Genomic DNA, 16,248 nt, shown 5'->3' with positions numbered 1-16,248 from the left:
CGCCCACGAGTGTGTCCTCAATAAATGGACGTAAATGGCACTCAACGGCTAAAAACTAAAAGTTAAAATAGTTTCTAATCACTTGCCCAGAGTGTTTTGGAAAGCAGAAAAATGTTCAAGCATTTATAAACCAGGATTTTGCTCAAATGCTCCATCTTATTCCATTCCTTTTGTGCCTGTTTGGGAGCTCCTTCTAGCATTTGAGAAAGCTGGAATGTATTGCAAAGTGGTAATTCTCCTCTCTACGGGTTCTCTGGTAAGACCAATTGTGCATTTGTATAGCCTTTATCAACTCGTTCACATCACCAAATCACAACTACCAATTATTTGCATCTGCAGGGCGATCAGCAGCTGCTAAATTTGACATGTGAATAATATGCATCCACTGTGACATCTTCTAATACATTTTTTGTTTATTAACAGAGTCTGCCTGTTAGCTACAGGCGTGATTAAGGTTACAATCATTCATGCACATTATATTATAGAAGTTAAGTTGTCGTTGGTACACAATGGTGCATTGCTTCCAAACTGGTGCTCTTGTTATACGACTTTTGGATAATATAGAGCTTGCTCAGGTTTACTGCATGTATTTACAACTTTGTTAGATGTTTGAGGGGGAATTCACAAAATTACAAGGACCAACTGAATGTACCACACTTTCTTTTGCTCTGTGGCATTTTATGAATTCAACTTTTTTAAAAGGGGCCACATCCCATATATTTTCTGCGTTTTATTTTTCCCCTGAGGTCAAGTTGAATGTTTGTGTGGGTTTATGTACCAAAAACAGTCACAATTCATTTTTACATGACCATTTTCCAACACTTCATCCCTATGGCTGCTTTCCTAATTGTGCTTTTAAGACTGACTCTGCAGTACCAACCTCTGATTTTCTCTCTGCACTAAATATTGGAACATTGCTGTAAGGATTTGATTGCCTTCAGTCACAAGTGAGGAATGCCCAAAGGTATTGGATGGAGCTTTATCACTCATAAGAGTGCAGTTCCATTGCTCCACAGATCAGAATGGAGAGGGCTGCTTTAGGGCATCCCACACTATTAGCAATTCTTTTCTATGAAGATTATGCAAGCTACATGTTTTAATGGGCAAACCTTAAAGTAGAAGGGATGTCTGGGAACTTTTGTGCAAATGATCTCTGATTGGTTGTCCAATCAAATATTTTCACTATGAATGGCAATGAGTGAAACTACTGAATTGGGAGATTTATGCAAATATGTCTGTTTATTTGACATAGAAAAACACACAAAAACTGGTTTAAAAGTATAGCCACAAGCAGCAATCATAGGGGCCCATGCACTAACAGTCTTCATTAGCACTATAAGTCTCCATTAGCATCATTAGTTTTTGATAATTATTAATATTCAGCATCTTACATGGTTCTCAAGATACAAACTTCACATTGTTGCAAGTTGTCCTTTGTTTCAACCAGGATATCTTGGATGGGATTTGAAGTGTCTTTTGATTGGGAGGGAGATTTCAAGGTGCTTTTATCCCTAATGAGCCATTTTTGCAACTTAAATCCCATATATGGACAGCTTGGACTGCAGAGTGAATGGTGTATTTTGAAACTTTAATAAGTTATTTTAGTTCAAAACAATGAGAAAAACTGGGTTTCTATTAAATGAGTCCTTTAATTAACATTAACTCATTTCTCACTCTGTTCATTTGTTCACTATCATCTCTTCTATTGCGTGCCCAACCTGGTTATAAAAGCTGTTTGCATCATCCTCCCATTCTCTGCCCAGAACAGAGAGAGTCTCTCCTGCTGTCTTACTTCATTCCCCCTAACTGTCTCACTCACCGTAGGAGGCCTGAGATAGTGTTGCAGAGAGAGACGGAGCAGATCAGCAGGCACTGGAGCGTAAAGCTAGAGATGCAGTCCAGATTTCTCTCTCTGCCCTGTTATTCTGCATGGAGGCTGATCAGCAAAGCCCAGAGCTCACTGTAGGCTCCCAGGCGAAGACTCTCACAGGTTCAGTTGATGGGTGAAAGCTACAGATGACAGCAGTCTCGCAGTTAAACCTAACAAGAGCTGGCTAGGAGCAGGAGTCAGAAACACCTGCTTTATTGAGCTGGCTGATACACGGGCACTGGATGAGTCAGACACGCACAGAATTCCAAGTTAACAAAGTTCCTTATTGTTTATGAACCTGAAGTTATGTTAAAGCTAAAATCATGTATGTGTTTAAGTCCTGGAACACATAGCTAATGAGTTTTGAATGGGTTTTATTTACTTTTTAATCATACACAAATACTCTGGACGCTGTCCAAATAAAAACAGGTATCTTCAAAATGCAACTCATTTCCTGTTTGTGTGAAATCTTGGATATTACAGACAACCTTTAATGTCAACCTGAAATCAAAATGGACATTTCATGCCTTGTAAGTTTGTGTTCATGATCATGTTAAGTATAATTCATCATATCATGTCATGTCACATGACAAAATTCTTCTTTATTTGTGCCAGAGATTTTGCAGGAGGCGCTTAGTCCTCCACAACTGATTATGGACAAAGTTCCTTACTGGGTCTGGGTCTGACTTCCTTCTTGTGTTGGAATGCCTGCATTTCACCATACAATCAAATCGTATCTGAAAAAAAAAAAGTCCCACCCATAATTATTTCCTGCCCAAATATACTGCTTCACTTGGAAATATGTCACTTTAAAATATGTTCTGAAATAAAATATGTTCTGTTTTCTAAATTTAAGACTTTTAAGTATTTTGAAAATCAAATCAAATAAAATAAAATCAAATAAAATCTGAAAAATTTGATTTGATTTGATATTTTGAAAATCAATCCTGAACAATGAGAATGACACCACTGTAACTTCTCTCTGTTTATTGTTGTTCAGAAACACAGTAAAACACAGTTAATCCAATAATCTACTCCTATGTGGACCAACACTTCAATTATGCACTCCTGTAGCTATTTATTAAAGGGGAGTTCAAACTTTTTAAAAATTTATGCAGAATAAAAATCTCTAATGGACACAAAGTCAGAGTGGTTTGGTGTGAAATACTTCTTGTACAGAATCTTGCCAAGTAAAATTGCATGCAGTGGTAGTGATATAAACTAGATATCTTAAGAGTTTAATGTACTCTAACAGCTCCCTCACAGAACATGATTACAGAAAGTGCTCATGAAAATGAACTCTGGTGATTGAGACATTGTTTCACAACAGTGCTGAAACAGGGTTTTGGCCTAAAATTTACTTTTTAATATGTTCTGGGCACATGTAGACTGTTGTAAAGCAAAAAACCTGTACCACCCAATTAAAAAAAGAAAAGGAAAAAAAAAAAAAAAAATATATATATATATCCATCCATCCATCCATCCATTATCTTCCGCTTGTCCGGGGTTCGGGTCGCGGGGGCAGCATCCTAAGCAATGAAGCCCAGACCTCCCTTTCCCCAGCCACTTCCACCAGCTCTCCAAGGGGGATTCCGAGGCGCTCCCAGGCCAGCTGGGTGATATAGTCGCGCCAGCGTGTCCTGGGTCTTCCCCGGGGTCTCCTCCCAGGTGGACTCGCCTGTGACACCTCCCGAGGGAGGCGTCCAGGAGGCATCCTAACCAGATGCCCGAACCACCTCAGCTGGCTCCTCTCGACGTGAAGAAGCAGCGGCTCTACTCCGAGTCCTTCCCGGATGGCTGAACTTCTCACCCTATCTCTAAGGGAGAGTCCAGACACCCTGCGGAGGAAACTCATTTCGGCCGCTTGTATTCGCGATCTTATTCTTTCGGTCATTACCCAAAGCTCATGACCATAGGTGAGGGTGGGAACGTAGATCGACCGGTAAATCGAGAGCCTTGCCTTATGGCTCAGCTCTTTCTTTACCACAACAGACCGGTAAAGAGCCCGCATCACTGCTGACCCAGCACCAATCCGCCTGTCAATCTCCCGCTCCCTTGTACCATCACTCGTGAACAAGACCCCGAGATACTTGAACTCCTCCACTTGAGGCAAGAGCCTATCCCCGACCCAGAGAGGGCTCTCCACCCTTTTCCGCCTGAGAACCATGGTCTCGGATTTAGAGGTACTGATTCTCATCCCAGCCGCTTCACACTCGGCTGCAAACCGATCCAGCGAAAGCTGAAGTTCGCGGCCTGATGTCCCCAATAGGACCACATCATCTGCAAACAGCAGTGATGTGACCCTGAGGTCACCAAACCGGACACCCTCCATCCCTTGACTGCGCCTAGAAATTCTATCCATAAAAATTATGAATAGAATCGGTGACAAAGGGCAGCCCTGACGGAGTCCAACTCTCACTGGGAACGAATCTGACTTACTGCCGGCTATGCGAACCAAACTCCAGCTTTGTTTGTACAGGGCCTGAATGGCTCGTAGCAAAGAGCCATGTACCCCGTACTCCCGAAGCACCTCCCACAGAATACCCCGCGGAACACAGTCGAATGCCTTCTCCAGATCCACAAAGCACATGTGGACTGGTTGGGCAAACTCCCATGAACCCTCCAGAATCCTGGAGAGGGTGAAGAGTTGGTCCAGTGTTCCACGACCAGGGCGGAACCCGCACTGTTCCTCCTGGATCCGAGGTTCGACTATAAGCTGGACTCTCTTCTCCAGTACCCCTGCATAGACCTTGCCAGGGAGGCTGAGGAGTGCGATTCCCCTGTAGTTGGAACACACCCTCCGGTCCCCTTTTTTAAAAAGAGGCACCACCACCCCAGTCTGCCAATCCAGTGGCACCGCCCCCGATGTCCACGCAATGTTGAAAAGGCGTGTCAGCCAAGACAGCCCCACAACATCCAGAGCCTTGAGGAACTCAGGGCGGATCTCATCCACCCCTGGAGCCTTGCCACCAAGGAGCTTCTTAACTACCTTAGCGACTTCGGCCTCAGTAATGGACAAGCCTATTCCCATGTCCCCAGACTCAGCCTCCTCACTGGAGAATGTGTCAGTGGGATTGAGAAGGTCCTCAAAGTATTCCTTCCACCGCCCAATGACGTCTTCAGTCGAAGTCAGCAGCACACCATCTCCACTATATACAGTGCTAGTGGCACACTGCTTTCCCCTTCTGAGTCGCCTGACGGTTTGCCAGAATCTTTTCGGAGCCGACTTAAAGTCGGTTTCCAAGGCCTCACCAAACTCCTCCCATACACGGGTTTTTGCCTTGGCAACAACTGAAGCCGCAGATCGCTTGGCCTGTCGATACCTGCCAGCTGCCTCTGGTGTCCCACAGGCCAACCATGCCCGGTAGGACTCCTTCTTCAGCTTGACGGCATCTCTCACCTGGGGTGTCCACCACCGGGTTCGAGGATTACCGCCCCGACAGGCACCAACTACCTTACGGCCACAGCTACAGTCAGCCGCTTCAGCAATGGAGGAACGGAACATGGCCCATTCTGAGTCAATGTCCCCCACCTCCCCGATATCTGGTCAAAGTTCTGACGGAGGTGTAAGTTGAAGATCAATCTGACAGGTTCTTCTGCTAGACGTTCCCAGCAAACCCTCACTATGCGTTTGGGCTTGCCTGGTCTGACCGGCATCTTCCCCCACCACCTGATCCAACTCACCACCAGGTGGTGATCAGTTGACAGCTCAGCTCCTCTCTTTACCCGAGTGTCCAAAACACATGGCCGCAAGTCCGATGACACGACTACAAAGTCAATCATTGAACTGCGGCCTAGGGTGTCCTGGTGCCATGTGCACTTATGGACATCCTTGTGTTCAAACATGGTGTTCGTGATGGACAAACTGTGGTTTGCACAGAAGTCCAAAAACTGAACACCACTCGGGTTCAGATCAGAGAGGCCATTCCTCCCAATCACACCCCTCCAGGTCTCACTGTCATTGCCCACGTGAGCGTTGAAGTCCCCCAGTAGGACAATAGAGTCTCCAGGAGGAGCACTTTCAAGCACCCTTCCCAAGGACTCTAAGAAGGCTGGGTACTCTGAACTGCTGTTCGGTGCATAAGCACAGACAACAGTCAGGACCCGTTCCCCAACCCGAAGGCGTAGGGAAGCTACCCTCTCGTCCACCGGAGAAAACCCCAACATACAGGCACCGAGTCGAGGGGCTATGAGAAAGCCCACACCTGACCTCTCACCATGGGCAACTCCAGAAAAGAATAAAGTCCAGCCCCTCTCAAGGAGATTGGACCCAGAGCCCAAGCTGTGTGTTGAGGTGAGCCCGACTATATCTAGCCGGTATCTCTCAACCTCGCGCACCAACTCAGGCTCCTTCCCCGCCAGTGAGGTAACGTTCCAAGTTCCAAAAGCCAGTTTCAGCAACCGAGGATCAGAACGCCAAGGCCCACGCCTTCGGACACTGCCCGATCCACAACGCACCGAACCCCTACTACTGCCCCTCCCATTGGTGGTGGGTCGATGGGAGGGATATATATATATATATATATATATATATATATACTGCTCAAAAAAATAAAGGGAACACTTAAACAACACAATATAACTGCAAGTAAATCAAACTTCTGTGAAATCAAACTGTCCACTTAGGAAGCAACACTGATTGACAATCAATTTCACAGCTGTTGTGCAAATGGAATAGACAACAGGTGGAAATCATTGGCAATTAGCAAGACACACTCAATAAAGGAGTGGTTCTGCAGGTGGGGACCACAGACCACTTATCAGTACCTTTCTGCTTTCTGGCTGATGTTTTGGTCACTTTTAAATGTTGGTGGTGCTTTCACACTCGTGGTAGCATGAGACGCACTCTACAACCCACACAAGTGGCTCAGGTAGTGCAGCTCATCCAGGATGGCACATCAATGCGAGCTGTGGCAAGAAGGTTTGCTGTGTCTGTCAGCGTAGTGTCCAGAGCCTGGAGGCGCTACCAGGAGACAGGCCAGTACACCAGGAGACGTGGACGAGGCCGTAGGAGGGGAACAACCCAGCAGCAGGACTGCTACCTCTGCCTTCCAAGGAGGAACAGGAGGAGCACTGCCAGAGCCCTGCAAAATGACTCCATGAGGATGGTATGAGGGCCCGACGTCCACAGATGGGGGTTGTGCTCACAGCCCAACACCGTGCAGGACGCTTGACATTTGCCAGAGAACACCAGGATTGGCAAATTCGCCACTGGCGCCCTGTGCTCTTCACAGATGAAAGCAGGTTCACGCTGAGCACATGTGACAGACGTGACAGAGTCTGGAGACACCATGGAGAGTGATCTGCTGCCTGCAACATCCTTCAGCATGACCGGTTTGGCAGTGGGTCAGTAATGGTGTGGGGTGGCATTTCTTTGGAGGGCCGCACAGCCCTCCATGTGCTCCTGGGCTAGCCTGACTACCATTAGTTACCAAGATGAGATCCTAAGACCCCTTGTGAGACCATATGCTGGTGCAGTTGGCCCTGGGTTCCTCCTGGACAATGCAGGACAATGCTAGACCTCATGTGGCTGGAGTGTGTCAGCAGTTCCTGCAAGATGAAGGCATTGAAGCTATGGACTGGCCCGCCCGTTCCCCAGGCATGAATCCAATTGAGCACATCTGGGACATCATGTCTCGCTCCATCCACCAATGCCATGTTACACCACAGACTGTCCAGGAGTTGGCGGATGCTTTAGTCCAGGTCTGGGAGGAGATCCCTCAGGAGACCATCCGCTCATCAGGAGCATGCCAAGGTGTTGTAGGGAGGTCATACAGGCACGTGGAGGCCACACACAATACTGAGCCTCATTTTGACTTGTTTTAAGGACATCACATCAAAGTTGGATCAGCCTGTAGTGTTTTTCCACTTTAATTTTGTGTGTGACTCCAAATCCAGGCCTCCATTGGTTAATAAATTTGATTTCCATTGATGATTTTTGTGTGATTTTGTTGTCAGCACATTCAACTTTGTACAGAACAAAGTATTCAATAAGAATATTTCATTCATTCAGATCTAGGATGTGTTATTTGAGTGTTCTCTTTATTGTTTTGAGCATATATATATATATATATATATATATATATAAAAAAACAGCAGTTTTTGTTTCTACAATGCAAACTGTATATGTACTTTTATTGCTTTTATATATATATATATATATATATATATATATATATATATATATATATATATATATATATATGAGCAATAATATTTAATACTATTTCACCACCACCAAAAGTACAGTTTGCATTGTAGAAACAAAAACCCCTGGTTCCTATCACCACCGTGGTAAAGAAACCTGAGAACAGATAAAGACTAATGTAAACTTAACTTGAAATTTATTAAATTACCTTTTGGTCATGAAAGTTGGGGAACTGGTTTCCCAACTGTTTTAAACAAAATCAATGGGTTATGATCTGCAGAATATAGTCACATCTTAGTATCTTGAACTCTCTCTGCAAACCTTTCCGATTTTGAGATCATTTGAAAATATCTGTTGCTCTTTACATTTTGTGTAAATTTCATGATGAATGGACCAAAATAAATGACCCAAAATCACTTGGAAAAAAGTCTGTTTCCACTGACTTATATTAAAAGTAAAGTTAGCTTTTTCCTAGACCTAGCTGAGATATTTCGAGGTTTTCTTCAACAGCAATGATATATATATATATATATATATATATATATATATATATGGGTCACAATGGAGTAAATGAAGCTGAATGATTATCAAACCTAAACTACCTTTATGTAATCTGTTGCAGTATCGCATCATAACTGTTCTCTCTTTTTCAGTGCACTTGATAAAAAAGTTATACTTGCCAGGTCAGAATTCACTTAGCTTAAGATAAAAATGAATTAAAATTAATGAGGCATACTTTATGTATGCAGAGTCAGGGTTCACTTAGAGGTGACAGACTGAGTAAGAGCATAAAGATTGTGCTGGAAGGGCTTTAGCTATTTACTAACTAGTGTCAGGTCTCTGGTTTCATGGATATCAGCTATACCAAGGTATGACTGTGCAACGACTCTACTTTTTCCCTAAAGATCTACTTACAATGTTTGTTTGGGTTTATGTACCAAAACATTCATAATTAATTTTTATATAAACATTTTATATCCTCTCTGTATTCCTTTGCTTATACCGATTATTTCTAAGCAACCTCTGTTCTGAGTGGCTACCATATAATGTTCCTCATTCAAAAAGCAGTCTAGTCTAAAATACTTCAATATGAATGTGTTGGGTTTAAATGCTGCAGGCTGAATGGGTGGTCATATGCAAATGCATTGCTTTTTGTGACTTCACAAAAGACTAGGAATTCCAAACAGGTTATTTTTGCTGCTTAGTTTCCATATTTGGATGGGGAGTAGTTTACATGCTTAGTAAAGGCTAAATAAATAACTAAAAATAAAAGAAAATGTCATTTTCAATTATATGAATCCTTTAAGTTCTCTTCCACTGCCAGTGCATTGTCTACATTATCATATATAGTGACCAGCCACTTCATTACAGGTACCTTGTGTGAACGCTCATTGTCCAGTTTATCAGATCCACTTACTGTATAGGTTCACTTTGTAGTTCTACAGTTACAGACTGTAGACCATCTGTTTCTCTGCATACTTTGTTAGCCCTGTTCTACCATGTTCTTCAATACTCAGGACCCTCCCAGGACCACCACAGAGCAGGTATTATTTGGGTGGTGGATCATTCTCAGCACTGCAGTGACACTGACATGGTGGTGTGTGTTAATGTGTGTTGTGCTGGTACAAGTGGATCAGCACTGCTGGAGTTCATAAACAATGTGTCCACTCATTGTCCACTCTATTAGACAGACCTACCTTGTTGGTCCACCTAGTAGATTTAAAGTCAGAGACAGTAGCTCATCTGTTGTTGCACAATTTGTGTTGGTCATCGTCAAGTCCTTCATCAGTGGTCACAAGACACTCTTCACTGGACACATTTGGTTAGATCTTTTTGGTTGCTGGACTATTCTCAGTCCAGCGGTGACAATGAGGTGTTTAACAACTTCAGCAGCACTGCTGTGTCTCATCCACTTGTACCAGCACAACACACATTAACACACTATCTTCATGTCCGTGTTACTGCGGTGCTGAGAACGATCCACTACCCAAATCATACCTGCTCTGTGGTCATCCTGTGGGGTCCTGACCATTGAGGATCAAAGTGAAAGTCTAACAGAGTATGCAGAAAATCAGGTGGACTACAATCTGTAGTTGTAAAACTACAAAAGTGCACCATATGGTAAAGGGAGCTGATAAAATGGACAATAAGCATTGATAAAAGGTAGGTGTCCTTAATGCAGTGGCTGGTCAGTGCATGGGCAGACTAGTTATGGAACAGGAATTATTACCATTGATGACCCAGCATTCAGAGTCGTACAGTCATATGTGCTTAGGGTTTTGTGCTGGATCAATGGGAGCATGCAGAGCTTCTTCAGAACGCTGTCCACGGTGCTGAATGCTGGCCAACAAAGGTGGAGCTGTCCACAGTGCTGAATTCCTTCATTTCAGCTTAGAATGAATCTATTATAAACTGACAAATAGTGTATATAGACTGTCACAGTGTATAAAACTCAACCTGCAGGGTTGCCAGGCCTATTCAAGTGAATTCTGCAGTCAGTTTTCTGGAGTGTCTGGCTGGAGATTGCTGGCTTTAGATTTGTTTGTTTCTGAAGTGTTCTCTCACATTGCTGTTCTAATGGCTTATGAGTTCTTTTTATCGGTGCTCAAAGACACATGGGCAGTTTCTGCACAGATGGAGAGCATTTACTGAGGGTCTAAAGTGAATAAATACAAGTAAACATGTAAGAACTCTCTCTTTGTTCCAAAGTATTTATATGTATATTTATCTCAGTGTGTTTGTGAATGCGCGCATGCGCATTTCTAACAGCAGTAGGCCTCAGCTAAGGGAAATCTTTTTTTAAAAAGTCTTCTAGAGCAGACTCATGAATGATACATCTCCTGTATTAACACAACAGAGAGGCGGCAGGCAGCCGAATCAATCTGCGCAAATTTGGAGGCAGTTCAAATAAGCGTTTTAAAGAGCTTTGTGTGCGTGTGTAATCGGCATTATGGCAGGCGAGTGGCTGCAAAAGGGTGTCGCTCCCAGAGCATGGAGAAAAAGCAGAAAATCTCCCACTGATTTCCATCCAGAAAGGGTAATGGGAAAAGGTGGAAACTCCAGCAAGACCCAACATGTATGTTTGAAAAATTGAAATGATATGATTATTATTATTTTTTTTCTTCTCTCTCTTAGAAGGAAAAGGTTGCCTCGGGCTTAGGGGAGCTTGTGAGGGAGTCTGAAACTCAAACAGTCCCTCCTGGTGAAGTTCCTCTCTCTGCCATTCTCTCTCACTCACTCTGAAAGAAATGAGGCAGGGCTTGGTGAGAGCTCCCCTATGGACTCCATATGTATGCTATTAAGTTGCAAGAGTTAACCATTACAATCCCAAGCTTATTGCATACTTAGGCATATTACTTAAAAACTATAGGTTCTTCAGTCGAAAGTGGTTGAGCTATTTTTAGGTTAGCATTCCATTGGGACCATCTACAGAATCTAAGCTGCAGTTGTTTTTGTCATGTCAGAAATCCGAATAAACTTACATATATTTGACTATTCCACCTATAGTCTTTACAGACCATTCACACACACTGAAAATATAAGAGGTGTTTTAGTTCAGACTTTTTAAGTGAAGCACAATGTAAGGTGACTGATAAGAACACAGGCCACTCTGTTACACTTTCAATCTCAGTAACATAAACAGGGCAATATCAGTATGAGGCACATTATAAAGTCCTCATGCTGCATGCATTAAGCCTTAACAAACTAGTAGATGGTAAATAACTGGCTAATTATTACTACTTTAACCTGTAATTAGAATTAACCACTCTTGGTCCGAGTCTTGAGTGCTGATAAGACTTAATAACACTACATGTGGTCTTGAAGATGCTTAATTCACCCTAGTTTCTGATTAATAATGTAGAAACAGACAGCAAGTTAATTAGTTGTGCTTGGTTTCAAGTAAGTTACCAGCTATTAACTTGATAAGGCTTAATGAAGGCATAATACTGCATACATTAAATGTTATGTAAAGGGTTTTGATTTATGAAACTGTTAATCCTATCTTATTTTCATGAAATCTTCTATATTCTGCATCGTGATTGTGCTAATGTTAAAGAATCTGGTATAATGTCATTGGTTTTTATATTTGACGTTTGTCGACAGTTTAGGGATTCCTGGGATATTTCATTTTTACAGGACTTTATTGTAAATTACACAGTAAAACATTAAGAATGGACACGTGGATGAACAGTATTTTTGCAGAAATGTGTTCTGTGTGAAAATTGTGCACTTATTTTTACTTAGAAAATCAACAAAGCATGTCATTTGACCATAGGGGCTTACATTTTTGCATACAACTGTATTTTATAATGCTTAAAAAAGTATTATAAGTGCACTGCTAAACTCACCCTATACACTGCTCAATAATTTAGTAATAAGCATCCAGTTAATTACCAACTTCAATCTTGTTCAGGCTTAATAAGTTGGATACAACGATTTTTAATGATTTTTAATTTTTAATTTTTTAATGTCGCCACAATACTTAAGTGTTAATGAAACAGCTTGACTTTAAAATAAAGAAAGGTTGGAAACGGTCATGTAAAAATGAATCACTGTTTTTGGTATATATGTCCATACAAATATCATAAGTGGACCTTATGGGAAAAATAAAATACAAGAAACATGTTTAATATGGACCCTTTAGGGCATTTTACCTCAACTTTTTACAGGCCCCCGAATGACATGAATAATATCACAGGCTTCTTCTCATGATGGACTGTTCAAAACATGGAGAAGGAGCAGCAGTTCATGGCAGACACTCAGTCTTTAATGCTTTCTGATTGCTTTTCCCCTGTAAATTCTCTGCTTCAGGGCAAACATTACCATTCTGCCTGAACTGTGCATGATGTATGAATACTTGGAAGATAGACTTACAGTTTAGAACAATAGGCAGATAATGAAGCTTGGAATAGTTCCTAATGTTAATGTTGGATAAGCGAGGATAAATGAGAAAATGGGGCAAAAGAACAAGAAAAAATGTCTGTTGAAATTATTTAAAATAAAGATTGCATTGACAGCTCCTTAAATACTGGGTCACAGCATTAATCTACACGTGAATATCCTTAGTGAGAAGGATTAAATAGAATGAACTCTTTTCACGTCATAAACTGGACCAAAACCAGGGAAAAATGTTCAGGTTGTTATTTCACTAAACACTACTGCACTAGTACCTTTTATATTATTTTATACATAATTATAGTGACTATATATTACTTTTACGATATAGTCATTATTGTACTGTACTGTGAGCATATAGGAAGACACAGGGGAGGCTATGATTTCCATCACAGAAAAATGCTCTTTATTAAACTCCAGGGAAGAAAGGCATAACCACAGCACCAGCCACACGCTTCATGCTGATGGTAGGTCAAACCCCAACACAAAGCATACTGACTAAACCCCAACTGAATAAAACAAATGATAACACATTTTCATATTAAGAAGCAATATTTAATCACATTAAAGTCCCTTTTTAAGAGGGTGTGCACCTACCATGAGCCTCCTTGCATGGTCACTTGTATGGCCACACCCTGAGCCTCTCAGAGCCAGCACCAGCAAGTAGTGGTTCACTACAATATGTATAATACTATAATTTTACCATAATTACTCTGTTGTGCAAGTCAAATAACATCCTCAATTAATTTCCAAAATTAGAATTACAAAGATTCTTGCAAATCTGGAAAATATGCAAATCAAAGAAACTTCTGGTGTTCTCAGAGCAATTAATTGGCCAGACTGCTTTTTTATGATGCTAAAAACTGAATAACTTGACACATTGACTGGAAATTAAATCATTTGGTCTGGAAATAGTAGGGCCTTCTATTGCACTCTGCCATGTAGTATCACTGTCATAACTAAACCAAATATTTATGAAATATAAACAAACAAAGAAAGTATTACAATTACAAATACAATTTAATTTTGGTTTGTTTTGGTATGGGAGCAATGACACATATTGTAAAGGTGGATGAGAGGAGGCGGGATACAAGTGCAAGCTGCATTTATTCAAATCAGACTGAACAGAGTCAAGACACTGAATAGCAGAGTGTGGTAGAACAGACATGTCCATGATGACAAAACCAAACAAGATCAACAGAAAACAACAGAGTAACATCCACAATGCAAGACAGAGACTGAACAAACACAGTGGTATAAATTCACTGAGGGGGACATGAGAAAAACCTGGGACTAATGGGGGTGGAGCACAGACAGGTAGAGCAGATAACAAGGGAGCAGGACCAGAGAGGAGACACAGAAGAGCAACAAAAGCACATAACACAACAAAACAAAAGGCACATGGCTACCATAGAGGGGAAGAAACAGCCCCACTCAGAGGGACAAAGGTGGAATCTGTGACAGAACCACCCCTCCTAATGCAAAGCTCCAAGGCACGAATAACAAAAACCATCCAAAGAGGGAGCCGGGTAGGACAAAAGACCAGGAAAAACATGTGGGAACATAAACAAGAAACTAGACAAGGTACAGGACATCAGACCGGGATCATATACTAAACTGGGCAAGGGACTGGACAAAAGACAACTACAAAACAGCCAGGAACTAATCAGAGGAATGCACAGGAAACTGAACAGGTAAGCAGACAGGAAAGTAATCAAAAGACAGGACTTGAGACTGGACAAATGGCTTAATGCAAGACTGGACAGTAGACAGAACATGGGACTGGACAGGAGAAAGGACAACGGACAAGACAGATGAGACATTAGAAGTGGAAGGAGACAAAACAGCCGGTAGGATATGAGATAGAACACACAACTGGATAGGAGACAAGACAGGACTCGAGACTGAGAACAAGACAAGAACAGGAGACACCCAGGTCACAGGAGCAGGAACAGGAGGCGTCCGGTTCGCAGGAACAGGAACAGGAGGCACCCGGTTCGCAGGAACAGGAGCAGGAGGCGCTCAGGTCACAGGAGCAGAAACAGGAGGCGCCTGGGTCACAGGAGCAGAAACAGGAGGTGCCTGGATCACAGGAGCAGAAACAGGAGGCAACCAGGTCACAGGAGCAGGAACAGGAGGCGCCTGGGTCACAGGAGCAGAAACAGGAGGTAACCAGGTCGCAGGAGCAAGAGCAGGAATAGGAGGCATCTGGATTGCAGGACTATGACAGGAAGTAGGAATATGACACAAAGAGGCCAGGCAGCTGCAATGTCCTCAGAGGCAGGCGGGTCTGCTTTGACGTCCTCGGAGGTAGGTGGGCCTGCTTCGATGTCCTCGGACGCAGGCAGGTGGGCCCGCTACAACCTCCTTGGAGGCAGACGGGCCTGCTGCAGGCTGAGTAGATAGCAAGGTAGCCTTTTTCTCCTCACCAGGGAACAACAACTGAAGCCAATGAAGGAGATGGTAACCCTCCTAAAGTCTGACCTCATTCTCCTTAATGAGTTCTTGCAACCTTGTTGGTTCCCTATGTGGGCTTGCATTCTGTAAGGGTGGAGGCGAGGAGGCGGGATGCAAGTACAAGTTGCATTTATTCAAATAGATTGAACAGAGTCCAGAAACAGGACAGACACATCCACGATGACACAGAACCAAACAAGATCAACAAAGACAAGCAGTACAGTAACATCCACAATGCAAGACAGAGACTGAACAAACAAAGGGGTATAAATACACTGAGGAGAAATGAGAAACACCTGGGACTTATAGGGGCGGAGCACAGACAGGTGTAGCAGATAACAAGGGGGCAGGACCAGAGAGGAGACACAGAAGAACAACAAAAGCACGTGCCACAGGAAAACAAAAGGCACATGGCTACCATAGAGGGGAAGAAACAAACACAATCAGAGGCACAAAGGGGGAATCTGTGACACATATCATATTAAATGTTATGTATCATATCAGTGGTCGTTAACTAGCATTATTACTGGTAAATAATAAACATATCAAGTGACAGGATCTTGTTTCAACTTGTTTTGTTTTGTTGTTTTTTTTACTCTGGTGAATCATACTAGTTTATAAGCTTTAAAAAAGTTAGGATGTGACAGTCTTGTGTCAGTGATTTTTGTCATTTTTTAGAATCACACCTGTTTATAATCAAACTTGCTTCATTTTTTTACTTCTCACACATACACACACCTTTTCTTTCCAGGCAGGAGAGAGGAGCAGGGTTACAGCTCTGTGGAGTGCAGTGTCTCTTGTACACAGCAAGTTTTGTGGAGTCTGGCCGGCTGCCACCAGCTAAACTCACTTTAATGAATCCAAAACCCAACAGCTT

The sequence above is a fragment of the Pygocentrus nattereri genome, chromosome 28 (genome assembly GCF_015220715.1).
Source record: "Pygocentrus nattereri isolate fPygNat1 chromosome 28, fPygNat1.pri, whole genome shotgun sequence".
NCBI classification, from domain to species: Eukaryota; Metazoa; Chordata; class Actinopteri; order Characiformes; family Serrasalmidae; genus Pygocentrus; species Pygocentrus nattereri.
Note: the sequence above shows the minus strand (reverse complement) of the source record.